The 17648-nt window shown below is 36.8% G+C and overlaps 1 protein-coding gene across 10 annotated transcripts in view; it reads right to left on the bottom strand.

Annotated features, from left to right (window-relative positions):
- Positions 1 to 17648, bottom strand: part of Marchf1 (membrane associated ring-CH-type finger 1) — an 814098-nt gene that overhangs the window by 545294 nt on the left and 251156 nt on the right. For 8 of the 10 annotated variants that reach the window (XM_075986884.1, XM_075986889.1, XM_075986888.1 and 5 more), the window contains exon 2: positions 5976 to 6054. The gene's annotated coding sequence lies outside the window, so the exon portion shown is untranslated. Of the gene's footprint in view, positions 1 to 5975; positions 6055 to 8494; positions 8530 to 17648 lie in introns of all 10 variants that reach the window. The other 2 variants (XM_075986882.1, XM_075986885.1) reach the window with 1 other exon arrangement.

The raw sequence follows: 17648 nt of genomic DNA, 5'->3' as shown, positions 1-17648 counted from the left end.
TTAATCCCAGCACTCAGGACGCAGAGGCAGGTGGATCTCTGTGAGTTTGAGGCCAGCCTGGTCTACAAAGCTAGTTCCAAGACAGGCTCAAAGACAGAGAAACATGTCTTGAAAAACCAAAGAAACCAACCAGAAGAAGGAGTAGGAGGAAGAGGTGGAGGAGTTCAACAGCTTAGAATCTATTGCCTATGCTGTCATTATCTTGATATTTTAAAAGATTTACCTATTTCTAATTATATGGATTTGCACGTTTGAGAGGGGATGTGATGGAGGAGGTCATTGGCTACTAAAGGAACTGCCTTGGCCCATTTCATTGGTTAGAAGATAGGTGGGAGGAGTAAACAGAACAAAACGCTGAGAGGAAGAGGAAGTGAGCTCAGACTCGACAGCTCTCCTCTCCAGAGCAGACGCCTCAGAGAGACGCCATGCTCCCTGCTCCAGGGAAGATGCACGCTATGAAGCTCCGAACCAGGATGGACTTAGGCTAGAATCTTCCCGGTAAGACCGGTGCTATACAGATGATAAGAAATGGGCTAGTCCAGGTGCGAGAGTTAGCCTAGAAGAGGCTAGGTAGAAATGAGCCAAGCAGTGTTTAAATGAATGCAGTTTGTGTGTTGTTATTTCGGGGCAAAACCTAGCCGAGCAGGCGGCTGGGGTGTTGGGGACACAGCCCAGCCGCCGCTCATATTACTACAAATGACGTCCAGACGTGTGGCTAACTGAGTCCACAGAAAGCCTGAGAAAGCTTGGAAAAGAATAGAGTAAAGCATGTTTCTTGTGGCAATCTCTTGAGTCTACTCTGCTTGCCAGAGGCAAGCAAGCGTCTCATCTAAGAGAGGCTTCCTGACTCAGCTTTAGCTGCAAAGCCTGCAGCTCATTAAGAGGTCCTGCCACGAAACACTTAAATGGTGTTGATGAAAAGCTGAATGCATGCTTTTCGGTTTTCAGCCGTAGCAGGAAAAAAGCTGCGCCGTTTAAAAATGCCGGCTTTCTGGGCCATCCTGCCAGGGCAAACTCTGACTGTTTGAGGCAGGAGGGCCGGCTACCGAGAGAGGATTTGAGTGTTGTCTGTTGTAGCTTGTTGGCTTGCAGGGACCTTGAAACGCCATAGAGTTGTGCCCATAAACATGGCTACAGCCAGTACCTCAGCCATGAGGCTGGAAAGCTAAGGAATGGACTGGATCTAGCTGGCAAAGCCACACCTTTAATCCTACTGATATTGCTTGGTAAACTAAAGACTCATGTGGTCAGAAAAACAGAGAGATATACAGTAAAGAGAGATTCAAAGACAGAGAAAATTTCTAAATGGTTTAAAGTATGTTAAAAATATATGCAAGCTGAAAGTTGAAGTTCTTAAAGCAAAAAACAAAAAAAGGAAGAGAGTTGTTGTGTGTTGTAGTACACACCTTTAATCCCAACACTTGGGAGGCAGAGGGAGATAGACCTCTGTGACTTCAAGGTGTGGTAGCACACGCCTTTAATCCCAGTGCCTAAAAGGCAGAGACAAACAGATCTCTGTGAGTTCAAGGTGTAGTAGCAAACACCTTTAATCCCAATGCCTGGGAGGCAGAGACAGGCAGATCTCTGAGAGTTCAAAGACAGCCTGGCCTACAGAGTTATTCCAGGTCAAAGATATATGCTCAAAAAGCAAAAAGTTAACCTAGGCATGTCACAGCTTAGATTCTTAAGCGCCTAATGATTTAAAGGCGCAAATCAAAAGTGCTCCTGGATAGTAAAAAATTGCAGATTCACAATAGGACAGATTCAGACCACTAAATGAGTCACACTGTTGGATGAATGTACGTAGGCTTGGGAGAGAGAAGAAAAAGAATATAAAGAATAAAGTTAACGGTTTAAAAAAAAAGGTAAAGTCTTTAAAGAGACAGAATAAAGTAAAGTGATAGAGTAAAAATAAGCCACATAAAAATGGAAAATTCACAGAGAGTCTGGATTATGTACATTGTGTTTTCTTTAAAATTTTTGACTGTGAAGGAGCTAAGTACAGAGAGACATTTTATTATATGGGCTGCCAAGTGGAACCAGAACGGATATCATGAGGGTATGATTTCAGAATTTGGATCTAAGGATATGATACTTTGGAAAAGAGATTCTTCTTTTGTTTTCACAGAGGACCAGATCCTGTGGATTTCTTCTATTCCAATTTGGTATGATAGACCACGACCTCCCGAAAAGTTCCTGTGAACACCCTCAAAAATTTACTGCGCTCAACTGCCAACTGAGATGACCCTGGCACACAGGTTATACCATGAAAGACCTAATTAATGACGCCCCCATTCAGCAAGAAGCAGTTTGGAGAGAAAAAACTGCACCCATGTTCCCAAATATGGTTTATAAACGTTCTTTTACATTTAAAGGGAGATATGATATAGACATGAATAATTTGCATTAGTATAGATTTTGCTTTATTGATAGAGATTTAAGGTCAATTTTGTTATATGTATAAGTGTTTCTGATTTTGATTAAGGTATTGTGATTGTGTAGTGTAGTTCATTAAAAAATGTAATGTATAATTAAGAAATATAGGTTGTTAATGGATAATCATCGATAATAGTAAAGCTTGTAGTCATGTTAGTTAGATTTTCTAGATATATAGAGATATATTGTAGATAGACATTCTTCATGTCTTTCAAAGATTACAGAATAGGACATTTAATGTTTTAATAACTGAGGACTTTTCATGACAATGAGACACTCTGCTCCTGGCAGCACCAATCTACTTCAAGAGGAAGATGGGCATCGAAGAGGATCTTTATGGAGTTTGATAGCCATTTGGGCAAGAAACTGTTCTTGCCTGGACGATTGCATAAACTGGACACAGAGAACCCGCAGAGAGAGGGCTACTGAACTTGCCTAAGGTGAGATGATCTTTCGGGGTTCCTGATTCACAAAAGAGTCTGCGAGACATTCTGCAGGACACAACAGATAGTGACTGAACTGACTTTGAAATTTCCTACTTTGTGAAAATATCTGCTGCAAACTATGGGCCTGAAGGCTGAAGATGGATGCCCCAACGGTACAGAGGAACTTTGGGTGACTGTCCAGGCAGCGAGATGTCTCTGTCATTTCTCGAGTTTTAAAAGTTGCTTTTTTCTTGTTTGCTTAGGTAGTATTGTATCTTTCTGGAGTCTTTGATGGAGTTAAGAATAGTTAGTTATAGTTATAGTTTTCCTTAGTTATGATAAAGATTATTGTAACTTTTACTTGATAACTGTTTTGTTATATGTAATTTTGCTATGTTAAAGTTAAAGCCTTTTTTTTTTGTTTAAACCGAAAAAGGGGAAATGATGGAGGAAGGTCATTGGCTACTAAAGGAACTGCCTTGGCCCATTTCATTGGTTAGAAGATAGGTGGGAGGAGTAAACAGAACAAAACGCTGAGAGGAAGAGGAAGTGAGCTCAGACTCGACAGATCTCCTCTCCGGAGCAGACGCCTCAGAGAGACGCCATGCTCCCCGCTCCAGGGAAGATGCACGCTATGAAGCTCCGACCCAGGATGGACTTAGGCTAGAATCTTCCCGGTAAGACTAGTACTATACAGATGATAAGAAATGGGCTAGTCCAGGTGCGAGAGTTAGCCTAGAAGAGGCTAGGTAGAAATGAGCCAAGCAGTGTTTAAATGAATGTAGTTTGTGTGTTGTTATTTCGGGGCAAAACCTAGCCGAGCAGGCGGCTGGGGTGTTGGGGACGCAGCCCCGCCACCGCTCCTATTACTACAGGGATGCCTTGATAAGAGTCAAATGATGCTCTTAAAATTGACTACAGGTATATTTGAGCCACTTGGCATGAATTCTGGCAACCAAACTCTGGTCCTCTACAAAGCAGTGTGTGTTCTTACCTATGTGAGATATCTGTTCACACACAATGTTTGTATTTTTAAGTCACCACAAAGTAAGAGGTGGTTTTTCTATAATCCTATCATAAACATGAAAAATTATGCTTAGTTATGTCATGTTTACTTTACAAGTAGAATTATTCTGTCTCTTTCTTTAAAAGAGGAAAAATCTCAGAAACATTACTGCTGAATTTCACCACACTCTCATTTTTTCTTCTTCATGAATTTCAGATTTTTCTGTAGCTTCCCAGAACACAGAACCTCAAAGCAATCAGGAATACTATGGTCATAGCTAAGGATGCCATTCTTCTTTCTTGTTAGGGTCTCATTAACGTAAGCCTCACCAATTCTACAGGCTTCCATGTGAGTGAATTAGGTATGAAGCAGGTGAATTCAGTGAAGGAGGAAATGGATTTTTGTGAAATTCTAATAGAAACGTGTATATTTGTCACTGGTAATCTTGTAAAAGTCAAATCAAACACCATTTTTGTAAAGCTTTTTATACACAGGGCTTGACATTAAAAACATCCAGTGAATATTTTTATTAAAATAAAATAATATAAAATAATTGATGTTATTTAGGATTCAAGAAATAGGTATCATGCACTTAGAGATAAATCATCAAAAGTAAGCAATTGTAGTTAAGCATGGGTAATGAGAAATCTTTGTGGTTCCATTAAAAGAAAATAGCCACTGAAATTTTAGGGTTTACAAAACAGCAGAACTACTGGGTTCTAACTTCAACCTAAGATAAAAAAAAATTTTTAAACCTCTGACTAAGGCTAGAGAGATGGCTCAGTCATTAAGAGCACTGACTCTTCCAGAGGACCTGAGTTCAATTCCCAGCACCCACATGGCAGCTCACAACTATCTGAAACTCCAGTTCCAGGGGATCTGACACCTTCACACAAGCATACATGCAGACAAAACACCAATGTACAAATAATACAAATAAATAAATTACTTTAAAAAATTCTCCGACTTAAGAAATTTTCTTCCTGTGTTATATGTCTAGTATGTTTATGAATTAATTTTTCCCTCTGAATTATTACATAGGTTTCCATACCATGTTTTAACTTGTGAGCCTACTCTCCAACTAGATAATCTCATCATTAATGATTGAAAATACTGAGGTGCAAAACCTTCCCAGTGAATAACATTTGGAAAAACTACTATCCCATGAAATTTAGAATGTAACAGGCATTTATCTTCATCTAGTTGGCCCTCTATTTATTGTGTGGCAACAGAGAAGAAATTTTGTCTTGCTTAGCAGACATAGTCTATAAGAATGAAAAGCTAAAAATATTGCAAATGTCAAAATAAATAACATGCTTTGCATGTCTCCATTTACTGGGTCTGTCATAAAAAAAGCAATTAGGGACACAGGAACTTTATCACAAAACTAGGAAACAGCTTATAAAGTGGAAGATGTTAACTTGCCCTTACTATGTTCCAGAAATGGTGAAATAGCCAAATTTTAACTTTGAGATAACTAGAAATGTTATAAACCTGAATGTTTCAGAAGCATTCGGTTCGGTGTCATTCATGACTCTCCACACAATAGCCTTGCTTGTTTGCTCTTTGTTGGGTGCCATAAATTTGTGATCAAGTCCAAGACATCAAAGCTATATATACATTATCACAAGGTGATGACAAATATTCAAATGCATGAAGATAAAATCTAAACACTAGGAACAAGATAAAGTCACTTTTTGCAAAAAAAAAAAACAAAAGTGTTTAGCTACCTTAATACAGCCTCAAAGGGCATTTCTGCAAACAAAGATCTATTCACTCACTGCAACTAAGGATATGATAATTATGAACAGGTCTGTCCAGGACAAATCAGCATTCCTGACAGCATCATCTCTTTGAACTACCTCACCGGCCATACGGGTCTTTTCATGAGTCATTACAATATTAGCTAATAGATACAAAGACACAGAGTTAATCTAACAGGTAAAAGCACTTTTGCCATTTCTTAAATGAGATAAAGTTAAGGGAAACAAAGTTGGAAGAAACAAATCCAATTAAGAGCCTAATTAAAACAAAACTTTACTTGCAAATGAGAAAAGTAGTTATCTGTGTCAGCAAGATTTCTTTAAGACAAAAACTGATGAACTTACCAAATATGGCAGTGTGTTGTGTTTAGTCACAGCAGGAGAGCAATGAGGAAGCTCTCAGAACTCTTTCTGGGTACATTTCCTGAAAAATGAAAATTAAAATAACTAAATATGAAAATAGCTAACAGGAACAGAAATAGCATTGCAAGTAAAAGCATGACTTGTACAGCGGAAGACCACGTTTTACAATTTCAATTGTAAATATACATAGAGTTCATTCTTGCATATGATCACTGCTGCTTCGAAACTAGCAGTAGTTCTACCTGTTCATAAATCACTTGTCTTCCATACCCATGTATGTACACATGTATTATAGATTCATAACTGAAAATTTCTCCTGGTCATTATTGAAGTTCCCATCATCCATCCACTCATTTAGATTAGTATAAGTGTATTGGTGAGTTGTTATTTGAGTGAACGATACTTTACATATATTTCACCCATGACATAATTATTAGCTATTAATAATCAAAAGGTAAATATTAATATCCTCCTAAATTAAATTCATAAATATTCACTACTATATCACAGGGGCAAGTCAGTTTCAGTGTAAAAATTTGATTCGTACCAAAATTAAATGTTAATGAACAATTCCTGTTCTGTTATTTCATATGAAGGATTTTATATTTCATCTGCATTTTTAAACTGATTAAAAAAATCAATGAATAGTTGAGACTACAAAAGAAGTAATTGCAAGCAGTGATAAACAAGGAAGAGAGGAACTGTACCAATGATGACAGTGCCAGCTGTTCTAAATTGGAGCCTAACTTGGTGCCAGGTATGGTGGGAAATACCTGTGACTGACACAGCTGGGACGCTGAAAAGAGGCTCACTGTGACTTCCAGGCTAGCCTGGGCTACAGAGTTAGATACTGCCTCAAAAATAACCAAACAGAAAAAGAAGGAAAGAAAACAAACATTGAAAGAGAAAATGATTATATATGTTTAGGAACTAATTAAGTCAGGCAACGGTGACCCAGGTCTTTAACCCCAGCACTCAGCAGGCAGAGGCAAGTGGTTCTCTGTAAGTTCGAAGTCAGTCTGATCTACACAGCAAGTTCCAGGACAGCCAGTGTGGTTACAAACAGAAACCCTGCCTCAAAAAGCCTAAATAAATACACAAGCTAATACATACATACATATATGATAGATAGATAGATAGATAGATAGATAGATAGATAGATAGATAGATGATAGATAGGTAGATGATAGATAGATAGATAGATAGATAGATAGATGATAGATAGATGATAGATAGATGATAGATAGGTAGATGATAGATAGATGATAGATAGGTAGATGATAGATAGATGATAGATAGATAGATGATAGATAGATAGTTAGATGATAGATAGATAGATAGATAGATAGATAGATAGATAGATAGATAGATAGATAGATGATATGCAAAATAAAAGACCCAACTAAAAAAAGAAGTGGCAAGCTATTGAGCATCTGTGTTTGGCGAAGTAGACATGATGAGATGATTGGGGATATCTATGAGGGTGATAATAGAAATTTTCTACATTTGACAGAGGTCAAGTCAAAATTGAAAATGTTAAAAATGATTACTCAAAGTACAAACAGGTAATATTACACAGAATTTAGAAATTTTATACAAAATAAATCTATTACAGAAATGACAACTACATCATTTGAAAGAAAAAATGTTGAATGTATTAACTATTTTATATTTAATTTATAAGCTTAGTTTGCTATAGCTATTTATAAGCAATGCAAAGTTGATTATTAAATTTTCAATATTTTAATAACTAATGAAAACAATTTTGACAGCTTTCTACATACATATACTGAACTCTGACTGAAGTAAGACCTCCCAGTTCTCTCTGGCTCCCGCTCTTGCTCACTTCCTTTCTTCTCCCAAGGCTCATTCCCAAATTCATGTTCTTTGGCTGCATTTTGAGACCCACTGACTTTAACTACAGTCATCTGTGTGAACATGGTTTTCATCTGAACACTTTAGAGACTAATTTTCCAAGAGATAAATTAAGACATAATTGTTTTAGATTGTTAATTTTTAAATTCAGGAGAAAAATTGAGAGCATAGGATATTTGAAAACTTCCACAAGCGGGAATAGAAATGGAATAGTTTCCATAGAAGGCAGCAAAAATAAGAGGTTCCAACTTAAATTTTGCTCTTTGATATCTAACCATGAATATCTTGTTTATTTTTGAGATTGAAATTTAAATATAACATTCCAACCTTCCTTTTTCTCCCTATAAATTCTCTCATACATACCTCTGCTTCTCCTTCTAATTCATGGCCTCTTGTTTTCATTAATTGCTATTTCATTCATGTATATATTTGTACAGACATAAATATCAGTAAATATAACCTGTTGATTCCAGACAATATTACTCATATGATGAGTACTTTTATATACAAAATCAGTCTTTAATCATTGATGAAAATGATCAAAGTTTGAAAATCTAAAGAGCTTTGACCTCTTAAATGTTAGATTATGTTGATTATTTTTCAACCATAAACATAGAAGCTTATACTTATGGGAAAATTAAATTGATGCCTCCATATTAAACTGCAAATGAGAATGCATGATTTTAGGATATTTACTTATATTAATATCATAAACATATAAGCCCTAGAAGACTGTTAATATGGCATAATTTCCAAGCTATCAATTTTAATTTTATTTTCTGATTTCATATGCTATATGTATTTATACACATACATTATATATATGTGTGTGCGAGCATATGTACACATATATATTTAGACTACATACATGTGTGCACATGTATGCTATGTGTGTTTGTGCATGTACTATATATGTGTATACATACACACATATATGCTATGTGTGTTTGTAGGTGTACTATATACTGTGTGTGTACACACACACACACACATATATATATATGCTATATTTTTACTACTTGCACTAATAATGCTTTCCAAAGAGTCAAAGCTTATATAAAAATACCCAGTGCTCGGCATGGGAATTTCTCTGGCATCTGTTGATCAGAGGAGATACCAGGTGCAATGCAAGATATTGTTGTTACCCTTGGTTCCCTCCTAGAACATTAAGACCATGTTGCTGAAGATACCACAAACTTGGACACAGGACTGGGAGGAATTGAGTTGAAACCGATCTAGATGATTCTCCCCTGAGGACTAGCTCTTATAGTATCAGAAGTTGCTATTCAAGTTGCCATGAAGAAAATCAATAAATAGTCCTACCCATATGTAAAACCTATGAACCACACAACAATTAACAGTCTGGCAAGATGTCCCCAGGTGTCATAGACACAGGAGAAGAACCTTCTACTACCATTTTCCTGAACCAATATAAATGCCTAGCTGCTTCTAAATAGTTATATTTGTGCTCACGGGTAAGAATAGTTTTCATCTCTCATCAAAGAAGCTTCATTTTGCAGTGAATAGATTTCATTACAGAAACTCAAACTGCTTAAAAATACAGAAAAAAAATGTGAGTTCCTCACCCCAATTAATACATCTCCAATAAAACTCCTATACCAAAGGCCGTGTACTGGGGCCAAAAATACTATAAGAGCCAGAAGATCAGGACATTTAGTCCAAGAAGATGTTTTCCATATGTGACAGGAAAGCCACACCCCGGAAATTACTCTATGGTCACATAAACAAGACCTAAACAATGTCGACACTAGCCAATATGCCAACATGGGTGGCAGAAATCTCACTAGACCCCACTGAAGAGCTATAGGAAATAATGGCTGCTGGGAGGGGCAAAATCAATCTCCAGGGATGAGTTCCTGATGTTATTCAGTCATACCTGATAAGCACTAAAATATCCATGTATGAGTAACACTAAACAGACTCAGCAGACTGCGTTTTTATATCTACATGTGCATACGTAGATACATGACAATAACAAGTTTAAAGAGAAGAGTTCATAAATTGGGAAGATAGTTGTGGCAAGGTTAGAATTGGAAGCAGACAGATAAGGTATTCAAGCTGAGGTTCTCAAATATTTTTTTTAAATGGTGAAGAATTATGCATTTGGGAAATCTGCAGGGGAGCAAGATTTGCATATTCATGTTTTACTGAGAATTTACAAAATCATTTATACATTTCCCCAGTAACTCAGCAACCCCTCTCAACACTGAGTATCCTATTCTGCCAGCACGAAAAACTCAGTCTTCTCTAGTCTTTTTCCACTCTAGTCTTCCTACTTTACTGGCCTCCAAAACTTAGATTACCTGCCGCATGAAGCCATCCTGACATGACAACCTCACTCACATTCCAAGAGCGGATGCTGGGACAGTCCTCCACGCCACCAGCTTTTTCTTTACCCTGCTGAAGTCGCAGCACTGCCCAATGCTCCCATAAACAAATGGTTCTCTTGCCTGGTGCCACCATTAGAATTTGAACGGTACTTTGTTTAAAGTTGAGAAAAATGTGGTCAAAGGAGCAAGAACATAGACTTGATTTGTTCAGTACCTTCCTGGAGGAATAGTACTCAGAAAATGAAAGAATTATTTTAAGTATCTCAGTCTCTAGAATGATGAATTTTAGGTGCTTATTTTCTCTTTAGTTTATAGGATATTTGTTAAGATGAGAGGAAAAAGCTTTTGTCACCTTAGTGTATTTGGAAATAAAATCCTATAAATGGGTAACCTGAATTATTTTAAAACCTGATGTTCAAACTTTACAGTGGTTTGATGGCAATATTTCAGAAATCTAATAATAATTCTAAAGAATTTCCGAGGATGTTTGGATTAATATGTTATCATATTAGTATGAGTTTGTAAGTAAAAAAAATATAGGAAACAATTATAGAGATATTATACTAATGCAATTAAATGATTCAATAAAGCAATGAAATTGGAAATTAATGAATGAATCAACCAAAAGGAAGAAATAGTCTTGCTGATGTTTTAAAAGTGTAGAAATGAATAGTTATAACACCTAACATTAAATTTTCTTTAATTCATTGATTATATAATGTTATGTTGCACATCAGTTCAACAGGAAGAACTGATTACGGGTAAGTTTTTCCATGTAGCGCCATATGAGTGAGAGGTAAATGGCATTTACTGATTTTTCTTCTAAAGAAAATTTTACTTAGTTAATATTTCTAAAACAATTAAATTTAGTCTCTGAAAGTTAGCCTGATATTACTTGAAACATGAGAGCACACCTTTGTTACTTATGGTTCAGATATTGCACAGACATATGTAATACATTAAAACAGTATTTGAATAAGATCTCTTAGGAGGCAAATACAAACACATTACTTCAACACTTGTTCTAAATTTGAGGAATAATATTTGCATCTTGAAGGAAAATAGAATAAAATACTTAAAAAATAAACATACATAAGCTTATACAGATTATAGGTTTTTTTCCAAAATGTTTAACATAATAGAATATTAATGCATTTTCCTCAATATAATTATGTTTGGAACTGGTTACCAGACTATGACTGCATCTTTGAAGGTACAAAAGCAATTTCAATTAAGTTGCTGCATGGTGGAATGCTTTGGTCTCTGAAGACAGAATAAACTATGCAGAAAGTAGTTCACTGTATCACTTAAGATCCAAAAACTGGTAGTGATTTCATTTAGAATTTTATTGTTTTGAAAAAATACATCTGGGGGTACAAAAGCATTGTTCTTATTGTGTACAGATGACACCTGTAATAATCAAATGACCAGTATGTGCGTGTAATAATCAGCTTATTGTAAACAGAGTTTTGTCACTAGCAAAGGAGTTTTGTTTGTGTAGTCCTTTTTGTTTTATTTATATTTAATTTGTTTTGATGTGTGTTGTCATGCTGGAAATCAAATTCAGGGTATCAAACTTATTTGTTATGCAAGCACTCTACCACATAGTATATCTTCAACAAAAAGTTTTTATAAAATAACACATTAATATTATATTCAAAATATCCTAGCAAGTTTCACCCATTTTCTGAACTATAAAATTTAGGATTATGGAAATGAAAAGGTTCTTTTAAATGCCATGGCTGTTAGTGGTCCCCATGGGAACTGATCCCGGTGTGCTGACATGGCTTACTAGTCTCCACAATGCAAGAATTTCCCAGCAAGAATTTTAAGTTAATTGATGCCATGGAGTTATAAAGATGAAATGAATGGGCTTGAAATTTTTCTCTTCTCACTAAAAGTCTAAATCATATAAGCCTTCATTTAAAGTAACTCTCTAGAGAACAGTCTTCCTTCAGTGGATAGAGATTATTGGACATTGATTGCTCTGCAGGCAGAAGAGTACTAATATTTGTGAAATACCCCGTTTCACTGCCCTCATTCAAATTTCAGTGTGTGATTGATAATCTGTAGAAAAGCCGAGTATGAAAGTCTAAAGGAAAGCGTACACCGTGTCCATACCTGATTGTGGAAATTATGAGAGAAAACTCTACGAAACGAATGGGAATTGTTTTTTCTTGAAATGCTATGGTAGTGTCCCTGGAAACTACATGAGGAGATGAACTCCTCGGGAACACAGAAAGATTCAAATTCCATTGAGGGTTGCCAGAGGATATCATTTTACAAGAACATTTGTAGAGCAGATGGAAGAGAGCTAAATAAAGTACAAACAGGTACAAAATGAGAAATTTTCTGCTTAATTTGCCATAAACAGTAGAAGTCATACACGGGTCTACACAAAAACATCCTTACTGTCATAACAAATTGTATTTGCCATTTGGAAACACTTCCCATAATTGTAAACCTCATTTGTTTTAAAACTTGAGAGGTTCATTGTTCATAATGGCATCATAAGGTTCCTCAAAGAAATAATTTCTAAGAGCTGGTTGCAAAAAAAAAGGAAATTAATACCATATTTCACCACTATGGAGGTATACTTTCTCCTTTGTTGTAATTATAGGTAAACAGAAATAGGAAACTGTTATTGAATGCCTCAAAACTTGAATGGGAAATACCATTAGTGGGTCAAAAGATAGCAAACCATTTAAAATTCTAATATTATTAACCCTGCTTGTAAAATAGTTACCTGGGATGGCTACTCAGTGTAAGTTTATGGATATACTATAAAGTAACCAACGTTTTAATTAGGATAATTAGTAAGAGTCCCTGGACTTGCTACTTTTTGCATGAAACTGGTGTACTGCATGCCTGTTATGTCTACCATGGAAATTTCTATCTAAGGAAGCAAATGCGTTTTATAGCAGTACATTGGCTCCTTAGAGTCTACTAGAACAATTCCATGAGACTAATGAGCCCTATGTACAAATAGAAATCTTTGAATTACTACAAGAAGAGTATTAATTTTGAGCTATTTGAAATCCACCACAGAGTAACAAATAGAAAGGGATAAACTACAATAGCCTATGGACTAATAACACAGATAGATATTCATTGTGGTTCTGAGATTAAATGAATGTGGCTACATCCATCCCATTCGCAATGTCTAATCCTGGGGTCTCTCATTTGCACATTAAAAGGTCTGCCTTGGTGGTGAAAGCTGAAATTGACCCCAATGCTCCAGTGACTAAGTATGCAAATCTGTGTACAGAGAACAAACATAGAACAACTATGGATTTACCTTATTCTCCAAAACAGCTTTTTATCAAGAATAAAGCTTGTATTTGCTAATCAGACATCATAATTCCTCTGTTTTTCGAGTGCTTATAAACTTGGTATGTATGATAAATATCATATTACGTGAGGTAACCCAGACCCAGAAAAACAATTATCATATTTACTTACTCATAAGTGGTTGTTAAACATAAAGCTAAGAAAACCAGTCTGCAGATCAGTCCCAAAGAAACTAGACAACAATGAGGACCCTAAGAGAGACATACATGGACCTAATGTACGTGGGAAGTAGAAAAAGACAAGATCTCCTGAGTAAATTGGGAGCATGGGGACCATGGAAGAGGGTTGAAGGGGAGGGATGAGACAGGGAGTGGAGCAGAGAAAAATGTATAGCTCAATAAAATCAATAAAAAAGAAAAAAATATAAAATACAAATATTTCAATGGATTCAAACCATTATAAAATGAGTTTAAAAGGTTCATTACAATGAAATATAGGATCATGTGTAAATATTAACAAATAGACATTAGAACAGAGAATAAAACTTTAACAAAAGAGAAACGATACAAGTATAACATGAGTGAATTCTAAAGATCAAAAGTTAATCATAACATTACCAAAAATAAATTACTAGCCTGTTGCAAGAACTGACAGAAGCACAGCCCAAAAGATAACTGAAATGTGAGCACTCAGTATGTACCAGCAGAACGTCTAGCTCCATCCAGCCATGGGCATCTTCTGCCTACTTCCATCTATTAACTCCGAGTGGTATCTTGTTGACCTGGAGGATCTATAGTTCTATGAAAAGAGACTGACAGTGGAGGCAGTCTAAAGAGGATCTGACTCACAATACCCACTTAATATTGTCTCATCTACGATATGAATGCTGTGTGAAGATGTATGTATGCATGTGTATGTATGTATGTATATATATATATATATTTGTCATTTCTTAATATACTTCACATACATACTTCCTATGCATATGCCATTTCTTAACCATATTGGACATTTCTCAATGCTGTCTTCTAACTCTAGCATAGTGTCTCATAAGTAGTAGATCTCCAGGTCAAATTTTATTTGCAAACTCTTTCCTTTTCAATGACTATGGCATGAATGCTTTGGGGAGTACTTATGGATATTTTCACCTTTCTAAAATCTTTGCTATGTTCTAATGATGGAATTTCATGAGAAGATCCAGATGTGAAATTCCCACATTATTTTCCAATTGCTTTCTAAGAACATTACTACAGCAGGGTACTCACTGATTTTTAAACTGCCAGGAACAATTAATTGTTCGCCAGTGCTTCTACCATCTCAAGGGTTAGCTTAAAACGCAGGTAATTTTCATTATGCAAAAATACATTCACATTCAAAATGTTCCTAATGTTTGGTGAAAACAGCACTTGCTGATCAAGTCTTGTTTATTCCCTAAGAGAATGTATGCTTCTTTGAATGCCTTTTCTCTAGTTTCTGGTGCTTGACATGTGACTTAATGGCTTTCACTTAACATATTTAGGCCACTGTCACTATTTGATGTCTAACTTCTCACCATTTTAGATCAAACAAATTTTCTGGCTTGTATTTTTCTATATTCTTTACCAAGTTATTATCTCACAAATACCACAAGATTCAGCGTAGTCCAGAAATAGAGATAAGAAATAAAAATGTCTAATAGCATTGACATTTTAGGAAGAGAAGAAGAGGGTTGTGTACAAGAGAAAAACAATTATTTTTGCCTCATTTTGAAAAAAAAAACATTTGGGTTTCTGTTAGTATCTGGGTATGTTACCAATTGAAACAAGAACACAGGATTCAAAGAATGTTCCTACACAGTCCTTGCACTCATGAAATTATGATAACTAATTATCCACACAAATTTGCCTAAGTTTTGGCCAATCAACATAGCATTGTGAATGTGTTACTCATGAAGCCCCACCTGTCACAGAGAGATTTTTTTTTAACAATTAATAGTTGTTGGGAGAAGGGTAACAATTTTCTCAGTGGTATTGCCACAGATAAGCTACTCTTTCCAGTAAGTAACTTCTCACCCATGCTCATCAAGCAACTTGCATTAAACTCAGTGGACCATACATAAAGAAACAGGAAAGATACATATTGAGAAACAGGACTCCAAGGTGGAGAATGAAAAGTCTCAAAAAAACCATTATGTAAATGCATAAAACTGTTAAAGGATGAAATTTACTTTCAAAGCCCATGGGCTGGTAGCTTGGTCTTCACTATGTGGAAATGTGGAGCTTGAGAAGTAGAGCCTATGGAAAGTGGCTGGAAGGCCATTGTCCTTGAATTATAGTAATTTTCACCGGCCTTCAGTTAGATCCTGAAAGAATGGGTAGCTATAAAAAGCAAGGCTCACACCCAGCCTGTTGTTGTCCTGTCTTCTATGCGATGCTTTCTTTGTTTTCTTTTTTTTTTTAATTGAGAAAAGGAAAAAACAGTTTCAGCCTCCTCCCAGCCTCCCATTTCCCTCCCCCTCCTCCCACCCTTCTCCCCCTCCCCTCACTCCTCTCCCGCTCCCTCTCCAGTCCAAAGAGCAGTCAGGGTTCCCTGTCCTGTGGAAAGTCCAAGGTCCTCCCCCCTCCGTCCATGTCTAGGAAGGTGAACATCCAAACTGGCTAGGCTCCCACAAAGCCAGAACATGAAGTAGGATCAAAACCCCATGCCATTGTTCTTGGCTTCTCATCAGCCCTCATTGTTCGCCATGATCAGAGAGTCCGGTTTTATCCCATGCTTTTTCAGTCACAGTCCAGCTGGCCTTGGTGAGCTCCCAATAGATCAGCTCCACTGTCTCAGTGGGTGGGTGCACCCCTCGTGGTCCTGACTTCCTTGCTCATCTTCTCCCTCCTTCGGTTCCTCATTGGGACCTTGGGAGCTCAGTCCATTGCTCCAGTGTGGGTCTCTGTCTCTATCTCCATCCATCATCAGATGGAGGTTCTATGGTGATATGCAAGATATTCGTCAGTATTGCTATAGGATAGGGTCATTTCAGGTTCCCTATCCTCAGCTGCCCAAGGAACTAACTGGGGACATCGCCTTGGGCTCCTGGGAGCCACCCTAGGTTCAAGTCTCTTGCCAACCCTAAGGTGGCTCCCTTAACTAAGAATTGTGCTTCCGTGCTCCCCTATCCAACCTTCCTTTATCCCAATCATCCTGTTTCCCCAAGTTCCCCCCATCCTCCCCTTCTCACTTTTCTCTCCCCATCTCCCCTTACCCCCATCCCACCCCACCCCCAAGATCCCATTTTCTTCTATCAGTATTGTTCTGGATTCTGGTGCCATTCTCAGGACTGCACTAGAAGCTGAACAGAGAAGGGGGTCACCCAATCTTGGCTCTCAGCTTCAAAATCTAAGAGGCAAATGAATCTGTGCTTCATGTTCTTCCGTGTATTTTTTCACAGCAATGTAAAAATGGACTCTAGAGTTTGTCACAGGATTGTTCTTTAAAAAGCATAGATTTCCCAGTTGTTATTTCTCCAAGCATCTAAGGTATGAGCAAATTGACTTTTGTCTGAATAGCAACTGTCAGGATTAGGCAGGATAATGGGTATCTTTGATATTTACTCCGTATTTTCTTGTGTCCTTTGAAAGATTTTCATGTAAAATCGGCTTTGATCATTATCTTTAGACTTTTCTTATTCAAATAAAAGGGCAGCTTTCCTCGTTGTTTCTTCTTTCCTTTGTTCAGAAAATAGTAGTTAATTTTCATTGTCAACATGTTGGGATCCAAATCACCATGGAAACACATGTCTCTATTTATGAGGGTGTTTGCCGGGAGGTCTTACTGAGCAGGGAAGGCGCACCTACGTATGGGAAGTACCATCCCAATACGCTGGAGTCTTAGACTAATAAAAAGTGCAAGATTATATGAAATGCTAGAAAATGTCACTTACTTACCATCCCAAATCTTTTCAATCAGACCGTTGACTCAATTACAATTACATAAAGTCTGCATCACTCTATGTGAAAGGAGGCTCACAGAATCTCCTGAGTCCTCTCTAGGAGTGAGCATTCTTCACAATGAATATTTAAAATCTTTATAACAATAGCAATCTTTTCTCAGCCTTAATGATTTCTTCAATTTCTAACAGAAGCAGGAGTAGAAAGCCTATATAAGATTC

Source organism: Microtus pennsylvanicus, chromosome 9 (genome assembly GCF_037038515.1).
Source record: "Microtus pennsylvanicus isolate mMicPen1 chromosome 9, mMicPen1.hap1, whole genome shotgun sequence".
NCBI classification, from domain to species: Eukaryota; Metazoa; Chordata; class Mammalia; order Rodentia; family Cricetidae; genus Microtus; species Microtus pennsylvanicus.
The sequence above is the reverse complement of the archived record's forward strand: the minus strand, read 5'-3'. Positions and strand labels throughout refer to the sequence as shown.